Here is a 13,603-nt window from a genome sequence, read left to right as displayed (position 1 = left end):
ATGGTCTGTACAGGTTGTTAAAATTGAAATTATACCCAGAAACGTTTAATCTACCTGGTTTGCTTGATGAATTGTCACGTTTAGACAACACGATGTGCTCGAGCAACACTAGATGACGTTTCATGTCTTTATTGAAGCCACCTGTTAAACCTTTCCTTGCGTTTAATAACTGGTCGAACATCCTGTTAACCTTCCAGTAATAATTAATTTGTTTATAACTGGGACACTTATTAAAGTAGCCTCAAACCTGACATTTAAGGGAAGCTTTTGAAAGTCTCAGTCAGTTTACCTTTTAAGTGATGAACATCCTATTTATCCTCAGGACGTTTTTATCGCTACTTCTGTGATTTAACATGGTGTGCTAATCTTTAGTGTTAGTGTGGGGTTGTATAAAAAGGTATCTGCTGCAGACCTGGGACTTTTCTCCGTACGTGGACTGACTATGGCATTCAAGCTGCAACAGACCACAGAGATTACATAGAGCTGTTTAAATATGGTGGTGTTCTTGTAGCTGCTCTTTTCTACTTAACATGTGTAATCTATCAGGAAGCTGACAATGGCACTTTGGATCAAAGCAGGATCATTTTAAGTACATTTAGCTTTCCCTTTCTTGTTTGCCTGTTTAGAAGTCTGTAATTGAAATGTAGTGGTTAGTGTGTATTTTAGAGAGCTGGGCCTTGGCATTAAGCTTCTTTTTTTTTTTTTTGTCCATAAATTTGCTTGCTACATAAACAATTTATTAGAACATCTCACGAAGCAGTAGACAATCTCATAATATAATAAAGTCAAAATGTATAGTGTTTATAACACACTGTGTAAATACGGTTTGTGGTTTGAGGCGCGGATGTCGCCAAACCTTTTATTTGGCTTTTTTCCTGTATATGTTGGACACTAAAAACTGCAGGATGTTTTCACTCATTTTTATAGCTTGGCTTTGTTTTGATAATGTAGGGTTAGATGAGAGCTGTTGATTTAGCAGTTGCAGTTAAATGTCCTAATGGCAAGCGGTTTGTTGAGCTTAAAATTGGCAGTGTGCAGTCTAAACTCTTGAAAGAAAGCTGGAAGCATATTGCGCACCTGTTACAGCCCTGCTGCCAAACATGAACCATAAAAACACTACGATTGCAAAAATCTTAAAAAAAAAAAATCACAACAATGTCTTTGTTGTTTGGTGTTCATCAGATGGATTCAGTTTGATTTACAAAAACGTGTCAAACTGCCGCATTTGAGGGCCACCGAATTTATTAACGGTTGAAGGACAAAATATAAGATTCCTAGTTATCAATTCCAGGATCGGTCTTCTCGTAGCTTTATCTCCACGCCAGTTATGTGTCTGCATTTTTCATTTTTGTTTGTAAATTTGTTGTCAGTGTACAAAATCGAGAATGATTAAGGAATGCAGTATTGCATGAAATCGCTAATGCATGTATTTATTAACTATGCAAAATTCTGCAGCTGTGTAAAGTAGAAAGCAAAGCATGGCTGGTATATTCATCGCTTAATTTGCACGTCATTTAGAAACTGTAAAATCTAGCATACTTCATCATTGCTTTAAAGGATTAAACTTAATGTTGCCTATATGAAAGAAAATCTATTTAATTCCCTAACTGCATATAGCATTATATCAATTAGTGGTTTTTTTTCTTTTTTTCTCACTTTGTTATTTAATTCTGCTGATCTGTGCTCTCTGGGTGCTCCTACCACAGTAGTTGTTTATTGTGTGTCTTCTTTAATATTTACTGTTGTACACCAGCAGAGACAACACTATGGAATCGATTATCTCTCTTTGATCACTATATAGACTCATTATGTACGCGTATATCATAAGAATTCCAACTTTGGTTCACCTCAGTGAACGGTTTGTGAATCCCTGTTTCCATGTTCTCACCTGCATTGAAGATGTGGTCTGTCTGTCATATAAAATAGATATATGTAGCTCAATGCAATAAACAAAGATAGTAAATTTATAGTTTTATAACACAGTACATGATCAGTGACATTATAATATTAATATCTTAATACTTTTGAGGGTTTTTTATTTTATTTTTCTTATTGTAAACTGTTTATCAACAAACGGTAACTTCCAATGTTTTAAAGCGGTGCCATTTATTATTATTTTTTTCTTTCTAATGACTGGTGAAGTGGGTATTAAACGTTAATCACTTTAGTTGTAAAATGCATTCAGGCTTCCCTGCAGAACTTAATTAGGATTAGAGAATCCTGCTTGGAGTTGTTGTTGCGACATAGACGTTTTGTTTTGCTGTTAAAATTCATGATGTTCAATTCAAAGTTTCAGTAGCAAAACTACCATAATCCTACATTTGAGGTACAGACTTAAGATTCTGCAGATGGCGAGGTACCGCAAATATACACCTGGATGAGCTGAAATAGCCGGTGAGGATTTGAGAAGCTTTTGAGAGCATTTTCAAATGGAAACACTACAAAAAAAAGGATGCTGAAACATTTCAGAAGCCTTAAGCAAAGAAAATTGTAATGGACAGTTTCTATCTTTGGATCACAGAATCTAAGGAGCGGTTTGATGAATGAATGTCACAAGTCTCATTTTCTTTCAAACTATTATAACACTACAGTGCTTAATGAAAGCATGCCTCTTCTTTTGGTTTTTGCTTACTTTCTGTATAAATTGTAATGCGTTTGTACACTGCATTCATGGAGATTTGTTTTCATTCTAAAGTCTTTTGCTGTACTCCCTGCTGAACTATGTGGTTATTATATTGACATCTTCAGTGTCTGAATTGACCAATTTTTCTTTTTTTTTTTTTTGTAATTTTAGTATACATTAGAGCATTTGTTCCAGCATATGCCTGCTATTTCACTTTTTTTATATATATTTTTACAATTGAAACAACCAGTTTCAAGTTCATTAGACTGTGTCCAAGCATTCTGTTAATTTATTTGTGTTTGTCGTTTTTTTAAAAGTCATATATGCACTTTTTTCCCCTCCAAAAGAACGAATGTGTATATACTTTGTTGGTTAATCCATGCAAGTATAAATTGAAAAAGATTAAAAATATTGAAACTGTCTTGGTTGTTGTGCTTTTGCTTTGTGTAATGTTGAGGTATAGCTATTCCTACACTAGGGGGAGTGTTTCTCTAACAAATCTGTCCACAGCATGACTCCTAATGCATCTCATGTGTTTTCTTGGTTTATGCATCATTAAAAAAAACGAAGAAAAAAAAAATGTAGTCTTTGGGTAAGATTGTGTGCATTACTGTTGCACAGCTCGAGATTGATAAATGCCAGAAAAGCATGACTTACCTATAATTCAGGTAAACCTATATGTGGTCAGTTTTCAGAACACTGTTCAAAGCTTGGTGCATTAAAAAAAGAAAGAAAGGGCATTCTGGAGTTCAAAGTTCCCTTTTTATCAATATCAAAGTAAGTTAGGTTTGGATGTCCAAGTGAACGAGCACACAGAATTTACTGGTTATTGTCTCGCTGCTGTAGAGACTGTATTGTCTGAGATCTCAAGGTTTTGAAATACATAAGAGGCTCTAAATTTCTGTTATTATTTCAAGCTTTCACTGGTTCCAGAATATCGAGGTCCGGGGGTGGGAAGTGCAGATGGGAGCAAGTCTGAGCTTAGCTTTTACTCGGAGACGTAATCACTTGTCAGATTTTTGTTTTTTCCTCCCACATTTTGGCTTCTGTGTCAGTGAAAAGGGATTTAAAAAGAAAAATAACTTGCATCATGATGTTTGATGAGTTTTGTTTTATTGAGCAACATAATTAGCAGAGCATGTTCCCAAGACAAGTTAAAAGAAGATCATTTTCTGTCAATACTTTGCAACAAATTAGATAAAACATAGGTCTTTTTCAGGCAGGAGGTAAAATATGAGGTATTCACAGTAATACTTCAAACTTCCAGCTCTGAGACACTGCAAATTTACAATTATGTTTTAAATAAACTGATTATTTTTTAAAAGAACTCTTAAAAAATACGATTTTATTATTAGTTAGCATAGTTTATTCTATTCTCTTCTCCTATAAAATATTTCATAGTGGTCGTATTAATACTTTGTGTAAAAGATCTTTGATAAATGTTCATTTTTTAAAATCAGATTCTTCATTTCGTTTTTAACAATGTGATGAGTTATGTACCTGAAAATGTGATCATTCACAACCCAGTTTAACTTGTGAGCAGGTACATAACCAGATAAGAACAATCAGCATTTAGGTGCCACATGTAGAGGCCTCGTTACTGGCTCTCTGTCATGGGTCATCGTAAAGCAGCCGTTAAGCCATAGTGGTGTTTGCCTAAATTTTGAGGCAACTGAATATCTCTCACTCTCTGTCTGACTGTTATCAACTTCTCAGCTTACACTATCAAACAGGACAGCCAGTCAGCTCCTGGCTGACATCCACTTCATGCATCATTTGAAATTTCCTGGTAAACGAAGGATGCCATTTACTCTTATTCTCCAGTGCTTTTAAATGGAGTCAGAGCAGCATCTGAATCTCCTCTCACGATAATACCAGTCCCCTATGGTATAGTGAAGTTACTTTAGCAATTCGCCTGTGGTTTTATCTTCTTTGTCCCCTCTTTTGACTCCACCCCAGAGAGTGCAGCAAAATCAATAATAATTGATTTTAGAAAGCAGGAAAAGGAGGTTAGAATTCAAGGGAAGGACCAGAGGAAGACAGAGACAGAGAGGTACGAGCAAAGAGGTGCAAGACCCTAAGCATAATATGCATGTGCTGGCACAGATAAAGGTCACCAACATGAACCTGTCTGTAACAACAGATTATAAAGTGTCTAGCCTCGCAGTTACTGAGGTCTCGCGCATAAAAGAAGAATAGTGGCAGCTGCAAACAGTTAAAGTGACAGTAAGTCATTTTATTCAATAAAAAGGTAGGTGTGTTGAGTTCAGTAAAAGTCAATTTTAGAGATTTTTAAAAGACAAGACATTTCTTGGCAGTTGTGCTTATAAACACTGTGAGACTTTGACATTTTTTGTTCATTTAAAAAAAAATGCATTAAATCGGATATAAAACCTGCTGCCCTTGTATAAGCATTCATGGTGATGTTTCTCCTTGTAGCAGCCAATTAGTTGCTTATTTTCCTGTTTCCTGTTGTCGCTTTAAGGTTGAGTTTTTATCAGTCCTCTATTCACAAGACCACTCAATCAGGGTAATGTTCAAAGCAGGACAAAACAGCAACAGACTTTCAGTACAGAGAAGAAAGGCTGTTTGATTTCTATTGCAGTATTTGTCTGGGGTCCGATGGGTCAGCGTGGCTGACAGCTTGGAGATTGATAGTTGAGATCTTTCCCAGGCGGAACAGTGTTGGACAACATGAGCAGTGATCCAAGGCACCAGCAGAGCAGAGTGGAGGTGGGGCAAAAACTGCAGATGTGGTGAAGAGTGTATATGCGAGCGGGCCTGTGTGTGGTCTTTTGGCTGAAGGCCATATCCCTCCTGTCATCAGGACTGCTGAATGGTACTCAGTACCTGCAGACTCAGATCTAAGCACCTGGGGATCCATCAGTGCTTCAGGATGAGTAAAATTCAAAGAAAATGGAATCTTTTATTTTTTTTCTCTTTTTTTGCTCTTTGTCCTCTCATTGAATTTTTTTTTATTATTCCCTGCTGTCATTTCCTTTCCTTTCTTATCAAGTGTTCTCAGACAAAGCAAATACCCCAAGATTAGCACTGAGAGAAATCGTCACTCTTCCTGATGTTGATCAGAGCCATCCGAACGGTGAGTTGATTTTAATATAGATACATACACACATGCACATCCAATCGCAACGCAGCTACAGTGTTCCACTGATTTTTCCTCTCTTATGAAAACAACATGCTTATAAAAGCGATTTTAAAAGTTGATATTCCCGGGTTCTCCACTTCAGGGTACGCATTGTGGAAAGGTGGATGACCTTTCACATAATATTGTGTGCGTCTCATAGAGGAAACATTTTCTGACGCAAGATTTTGACTTCAGCAGGCAGCTTGTTATTGTGACGATATATGGAAGTATTCATCAGTATATGGCAGCATAAAGTATAACAGAATAAACAATTACTATACAGCGACCATGTATCGGCATGACTAGGAATCTTCAAAGTTTGCAGCATAGCTTGCAGTATGTATTAAAAATCCCTTCTTATGTTATTGTGGTTGCATGACCAGAATCAGACAGGTGCAATAACCTTTTATACAGCTCAGCAGATTTATAGTGAGAGCCTTTTTACTATGACTTTGATGGCCAGTTTCTATTTTGGCTGTATTACTTTCAGTGTGGGATAAAACATAAAGAACTCAAACCTGGCACTGAGCAGGTGACAGGTACTTGAATATTGCCTTTGCATAGATTTATTTGCATACATTTCTGGAATAATGATGTAAAATGAAAATTAATGTTGTAAGCATTTTCTTGAAAATGAGTACTTATTCAGTTAGTGTAGCTAATGCAATTGCTGCCCTACTGTTTCACTAAGAGGACAAAATAAGTGCAAATTCTCAACGCTTTACAGAAACATACATTTTAAATATGAAAAATATCACAGAAATAACTCCTTTTCATAAGAAACACAATTAATTGTGTATTTCCGCTAGAACGGAATCTATTATATCTGAAATATACTAAAATAAAGGGGTAACAGTTAAAGTTTATACACAAAAGAAGAAATAATTGAGCTATATGTAATTTTAAGTAGTGCATAATGTCTTAGAAGTATATAAGATAGGCCTATAACCTGCAATGTTTGATGGTGTTTATTTATTTATTTTTTTTGTAAGTAGGAAAGGGAGATTGGTCATTATCACAATTTATATGTACTATAAGAGTACAGCTGAAGAGTCAAAAACCCATCATGTGCACTAAAATATTGTGCAATTACGACATAAGACTGGAAGGTTAAGCTACTCTAGAATACAGCCCATGGCCCTGAAAGTACAGTGCATTCACAGAATAAGTTGTGGAAATATTGCTTATTTTTATGCGGGAATACATGGAAGATACTCACTACTTGTTTGCAGGATAATTTGTGTCTTGTATCTTGTGTAGATAAAATATATTTAAATTCCTTTTAATTCTAAGGAAATTACACCCTTAGCCGTGTCCCTCATTGTAGTTGTAACAAATCAGGAAACAAAAATCTCATAATTGATAATGTTTGATAGTTCAAATCAGAGAGGATCACATATTGAATAGGTGCAAAATGTGACGGCATGATATCAACAAGTACCACTCACTGTCTTTATCAGCCACTGCAGTTCAGCAATGAGACAAATTTCATTATTTTTGCGTCTGTACGTCATCACAACAGCTTTAAAAATAAATAAATCAAGATGCAGTTGAAGTCTAGACTCTCACTTTTAATTCAAGGGGTTAAAAAGTAATTACAATTACAGCAATTCCCGTACGCAGTACCCTATTTTAGGAGATTAGAAGACATCAGTGCAAAAGAAATAGACCACCAGCTGCAACAACAAAGCAAATCAAACATTGTGAGAGCAGAAACTTTAGGGGTGGTTGGATAAACAGTTTTAAAACAATCAGGGGGATAAAAAAAATCAACTTGGCAACATCAAACAGCCTGATTGTCCACTGAGCACAACGGTGGTTGTTGATCACAGGATCCTTTCCATAGTAAAGAAAAACTCAAGCCAACTGAATAGCACTTTCCAGCTGGCAGAGGATGTCCTTATGCAAGTTGACCATAGAGAAATGACCTTGTGATAGCAAATACTGGGAGCTCATTACACTGGTGTTTACTGATGATGTGGAAGTTGGATGAATTCTGATGAATTCTGAAGTGTGTAGAGCAATGTGTTCTGCTCATATTCAGGCATATGGGATAAAGTTGATTGTGCAGCACTTTGCAGTACAGATACAGTGACCCAAAACATACGGCAAAAGCTGCCAGGAGTTTTGAAGGTCAGATAGTGGAATATTATGCAATGGGTCAAACACTGGATCTCAACTTCATTGAGCATGCATTTAATTTGCTGAAGATAAAACTAGAGGATAAAGACCCAAGAACAATCAACTGAAGATAGGCGCAGTAAAAGCATCACAAAAAGGATGAAGTTTGAAGGATAAAAAGATGGATTGTGTACACAAACAAATGCAGTTCCTCAAACGTTAATGCAATTATTCTGTTCAATGCTTTAAATTACAGCAGAAAGCCTGAACTTGTATTTATCATGTTTCATTTAACACAAAGGAACACTGTGTCACTGTCTAGAAATCTCTACACATATTTATGTGATCGCCCTTTGGACAGTTAATAATCAAGGCAGCAGAGTAAAAACTGTAAAGGTCATGCATGGTCAAGTGTAAATTGTATATCTTAGACTAGATCCAGCATAAACTTTGCAGCCTGACCTAATATATGTTCTGTCAGTATTATATCTGTTTTTGCTGTGAACCTTCACATTGCTGGATTTGGACAAGAAATATAACATGACTCTTAATGTTATGTTTTTCTACAGGAAGAAAAGGCTTGAAGGAACAATATTTTAATGAGGCTCGGTGCTATGAATCCTCTTTATCATGATACATGGTTTCACGAGCACAGCAGCTATACGGATATAAAGCCAGATGTCCCTATAAGCTGTTTCACCATTATTTATTTATGAATGAATATCTTCCAACTTCACTAATACATCCCTGGGCTTAGGGAAATGGCCTAATATTTTTGTTAAGCATGGCCTGGGATTTTTTATTGCCTGTCAAATCTCTAAAGTTAACACTTTGTCATTTGTGTTTTTTCCCTGTTTTCTTTCACCCCCTGCTATACAGAAAATCTGCAGGAGCTGACAGTGGATGATAGTCGAGCCTGTAGAGGCACTAAGATCTAAATAAGTGCTTTTGTTATTATATCCTGCAGTTGATGCATTCTAAAAACAGAAATGAAAATTTGATCATAATCGTCAGAAGCACAAATGCTGTCGATTGCTCACCAAAGCAGGAAAGCAGTAAAAGCCCGAGCAAATAGTTTCTGAATATAAAGAAAACAGAGTCCTTTTCTAATGCAGCTTTAAAAGAGGAAATGATCTTCATTTCTTTATGCCCCTGATGCAAATACTCCATCTTCACTGACATATTTACGTAATAAACATAACCTTGTGCTTTGAAGTTGAATGAATGATAAACCTAATAGTGTCTGAAGGGGATATATCCCTACTCCTGTAGTTCTATTTTTGTAGCATTTGAGAAGAGCGCTTTGGTTGACACGAAGATACATTTAAAACTGCTTTACTATTCAAAACAATCTCTGGTGAATTCTGTTGGTTTAATGTGGATGAATATAGCAACAAAGTGCCTCCCTTATACTGAGTTGCGCTTATTTATTTGGTTCCGAGGTTCCCATATGTCTTTGAAACCCCTCAATTAAGCTCAACCACGAACGCTGAGGCAGTGGACAAATCCAGAAGGATTTGATTGGCCTTATTTAATTTTTTTTTTTTTTTTAACTTTTATTCACATTTCCTTGCTGAGAGATAGCTTAAAAGATAGCTTTTACAAAGAAAAGTGAACTACAAATTGTACCGCTGCTATATGGCAATGAATCAAATTCTGCACTCAGTAACGGCCTTGTGTCATGTTCATGAGAAGCGAAAAAAAAAAAAAAAAAAAGCCAATCTCTCTGCTCTGCTAATTAATAGTAAGAAGAGACCCTATCACATTCCCCAGAGTCTCCTTTTCACCAGTGAGAATAACAATGAACCCGGCTGAATGAATTATAGATTGCCCTATACTCTGAAGAATAATTCGAGTGCTTTAGTACACAGTAAATTTTGGTGACCATTTAAGGCACTTTTAAGCTGTTTTCAGCACCCACAGAAACTGACTAATGAGTGTACTCATGGTGCTGTAATGAGTCAGCCAAGTGTTGGCTTTAGCCAGAGCAGCACCTTAAACCAGAGCCCATGCTCTGATGTGTGTATGCTGTGTTTCAAGCGTTCTCCTTCACTTGCTACCAGTTTCTGGCTGGTTTCCCAAACAGGCTTTCTTCGGTGATAAGCACTACCTTTGTTGTTGTTGTTTGTTTGTTTTTTTTTATTTAAAATGCAAATAAGCAATACTTACTGCAGCCTCACAAGAACAGCACATTCTTGAGACACAGACACCAGCATTTTCAGATTCTCAGTGGATAGCATGAAACAGAATTTCAGATTTGACTATTTTTTTCAATATTAGCCATAAAAAGTGATCTTTTTTCTCCAGATTTATATACTCAATATATTCTTATCATCTCCAGCCAGAATGAGTTCATTTAGCTGTTGATGTAAAAGATCAGATGAAGCTTATAAGTGCTGGAGTTTGCTCCTTGAAATGTCAGCATTGACTTTGAGGCAAGCTCCTTAAGTCTACCTCTATAATTATGACGTGAGGAAACACGTTAATGAATAAAATATCAAACTGTGCCTTGAGTGTGTAAACTTGAAAACCCCCTGGCAACTCACGAGGATCTTAAAACTCCTACTTTCATGCATTTTTAATTGGTGGTAAAATAAAGGGAACGGGAAAGAAAACAGAGCAAAATGAACTCCACAAAAAGTCTTTACATGTAATGCAGAGGCAATTTACAGCAATTTAGTGTGGCTGGAATCCAGCAGCCTCCTCAGGCGCCTCTTTATTTTCATAGAAGATGCAGGTGACAGTAATGAATCATAGTTAAGACCATACTGCAGTGTAAGCTTGCAGTTTATTAAACAGTCAGCAGCTCATTGCTTTTGATCCTTGGGAACGTCACTGTAATAGATTACAGTCCACCATGTTGATAGTTCTTCCACTGATTTGTCTCTGGTATTCTTTCCTCTCTGTGGGCTCAGAGGAAACAACAACAAGCAAACAGACCTAAGAAACCATGTTTTGGAATGTGAATGCGGTGACCTTGGCTTGCGTTATCCTCTCGAGTGTCGAGTTTCCCCGTGGCTGAAGGCAGGAATTTAATCATTGAATTCTTTTGTCTCCGAATCGGGTTCGCACTGACATCTCGGTGAAGGACGAGATATGTTTGGAAAGAGTTATCAGGTCTTACAAAGAAGCAGAAGACTTTCACTTTCCCTTGACTGCATCATTTATCCTCACATGACTGATACTTCTATCTGGTGCTAACGTGAAGCCATTTTTCTTAATTCTCCCCAGCCTCTGCTATTTAAGCCAGAGGAATGAGTTGGAGTTGGGTTACATTGTTGATTACTGTGACTCATCAGTATTGGTGAGATTTGCCACATTAACATTGCCTGCCAAATACTATTGATTACGAAGGACAAAAATATTGTTCTGTAACTCTCAAATGGGTAACAAATGTGTGCCGGCTGAACGACATAATGAGGTGCCAGTGCCCAATGAAGAAGACATCCACCTCCATGTCCTAAGTCACAGCTTTGGTTCTGGTTACTAAGTGATCAATGCCAGGTTTCAATTAAATGATATGTATGAATTTTTATAGCTTATACTATTCAAGTGCTTGTTCTCATCTTCACAAGCTTTCCCTTAAAGCGTGTTTTGAATGCTCTTCCAGCCACCATTCAGTGTTAGCATTTCCATATTACTGTAGGAGCTATTTTTGGGTTGATACCCTATGTATGCAGCTAGAAGTCACCTTTTGATGTGTTGAATGTATTTAAGGTAGACATACGTAATTAGTGGCAGGTGTGTTGTTGATTGGAAGGAGGCAAACAGTTTGTGACCGCTGCGCTGCTATGTTAAATCGTGGAAATAAAGAATCTAAAGGACAAGATGAGTAAGGCTGGGGTTATTGGACTGTATCAAGTTGAATAAATTCATGCATACCAGTGACATCGCGTCACCCCCGTCAACGAACACCTCAGTGGCTTCAAGCGTAGGCTTAGCCCCTACAATTACAGTTACCCACATTTTACTAAAAACAGTATTTTCTTTTATTTATTGCTCTTTTTACACAGGACAGTTGTTTGCTAATCTTAATTTGCAGAATATATCAGTGATATTGTGCATACTTTGCCTCCTGCTCTATAACAGCTGGGATAGGCTCCAACCCAACCACAACCCTTAGCTGAATAAGTGGAGCAAAATGGACGGATAGATGGATACTTATTGTTCACTGCCTTACTGCTTGCTCCAGCAATTCTCCTTAGTATTCTCTTCTTGTCCTCAGCAAAGACTTTTTGCCAGCTTCAAAAACCACTGTTCAAATCTTACATTTTCCCCCATTCCCCTTTTATTTTTTCTCTCTTTACTGCTTATATGTGTAACTCAGTTTTCCAGACAACTATCTTCACAACAAAGAAAATGTATACATATAAAGAAGTGGAAGCCAGAAGACACGTATTGAAAAATGTTGGAGTAAAACACAGAAATAAGATAAAAACACAGTTGGCTATTGCTGCGTACCTCCAAAGCCCCCGACTGTCTGCACTGGCTGTTGTGTCTGTCATGAATCTCAGTATTGATCTCAGTTCTGAATACCTTTTGTATAACATCGTAGGTGATGGTCCACACAGTGGTACACAAGTTGTGCACACAGTCTAATATTTCACTGACTAAAAAAAGCTTTTGTAAAAGTTAATTTACAATATTGTGCACAGTGGAGAATATATAGTGAAAAAAACAGTGATCAAATATGAGGACATTTATGTTTTTGTATTTGGTGATTTAAAATATTTTTTCTTTCATATACATGAAACATACAAAGATTTCCCTAAAATTGTGTAGTTTATGGGTCCTTACTAAAGCTCTCTCTTCTTTACTCTTTAAATTTATTTGTTGCCCATTAATGAATGTTCATCCAAATATTGGCAAATAGCTAATAGCTCTATTTTTTTTTTACACTTTGTGTAAACCCATGCACTAACAACCAAACATTCTCTGGACCAGAGCTTTGCTATATCATATTGTCGCCAATAATAATGGTAAAAAATATATATAAGTGATATAAAAATATCATCACAATAGCATCTATAACATAATCATGTGTTTATGTTCTCTAGTGCACCAGAAATAAGCCCAGGCATGTCGAGCAAGAGACGCGTTCAGCCACCATAATTATTACTGAACAAGGGCGCTACTTTAGCAACCATCAGCAAAACACAGTACTTTTGCAAAATATGCAAGAAAACTGTGGAACTGTTCAAGTTGGAAACAGCAAATGTGTTTTAGCACTTGACCAGTAACCTGGTAATACTTGGTCTCGTATTACCAGGTTATGAAGGAGTGAATGCTAGAAGCTGGTGATGTGCAATGTAAATGTAAACAAATTGCACCACCCAGTACCACCCAGTGGAGTACCTGCTATTTGCTCTCTATATGACACAAAGGACAAAAAGATGGGAAAGCAGGTCTTTAAGCAACTGGTTAAAAAAAGATCAGCCCTAGATACAATATCCCAATATTATGTGACAATAATATGTGAAGAAGAGTTACAAGGTTAAGTTACTTCAGTTAATGTTAAACTAAAGTGTGAATGAGTTGTTTTATACTGTTACTTAGAACTTCAAAAGAAAACACTACCTAGGCTACTTTTGTGCTTACATTTGACTTATGTTGTGTCACTACTATCACACTATAATGTTGCTGCTGCTAGCACCTTTTTCAATAGATTCACACTTCAAATTAGGTAGTGTATCATCAATGACAGTAGCTCACTG

Source organism: Neolamprologus multifasciatus, chromosome 4 (assembly GCF_963576455.1).
Source record: "Neolamprologus multifasciatus chromosome 4, fNeoMul1.2, whole genome shotgun sequence".
In the NCBI taxonomy this organism is placed as follows: Eukaryota; Metazoa; Chordata; class Actinopteri; order Cichliformes; family Cichlidae; genus Neolamprologus; species Neolamprologus multifasciatus.
The sequence above is the reverse complement of the archived record's forward strand: the minus strand, read 5'-3'. Positions refer to the sequence as shown.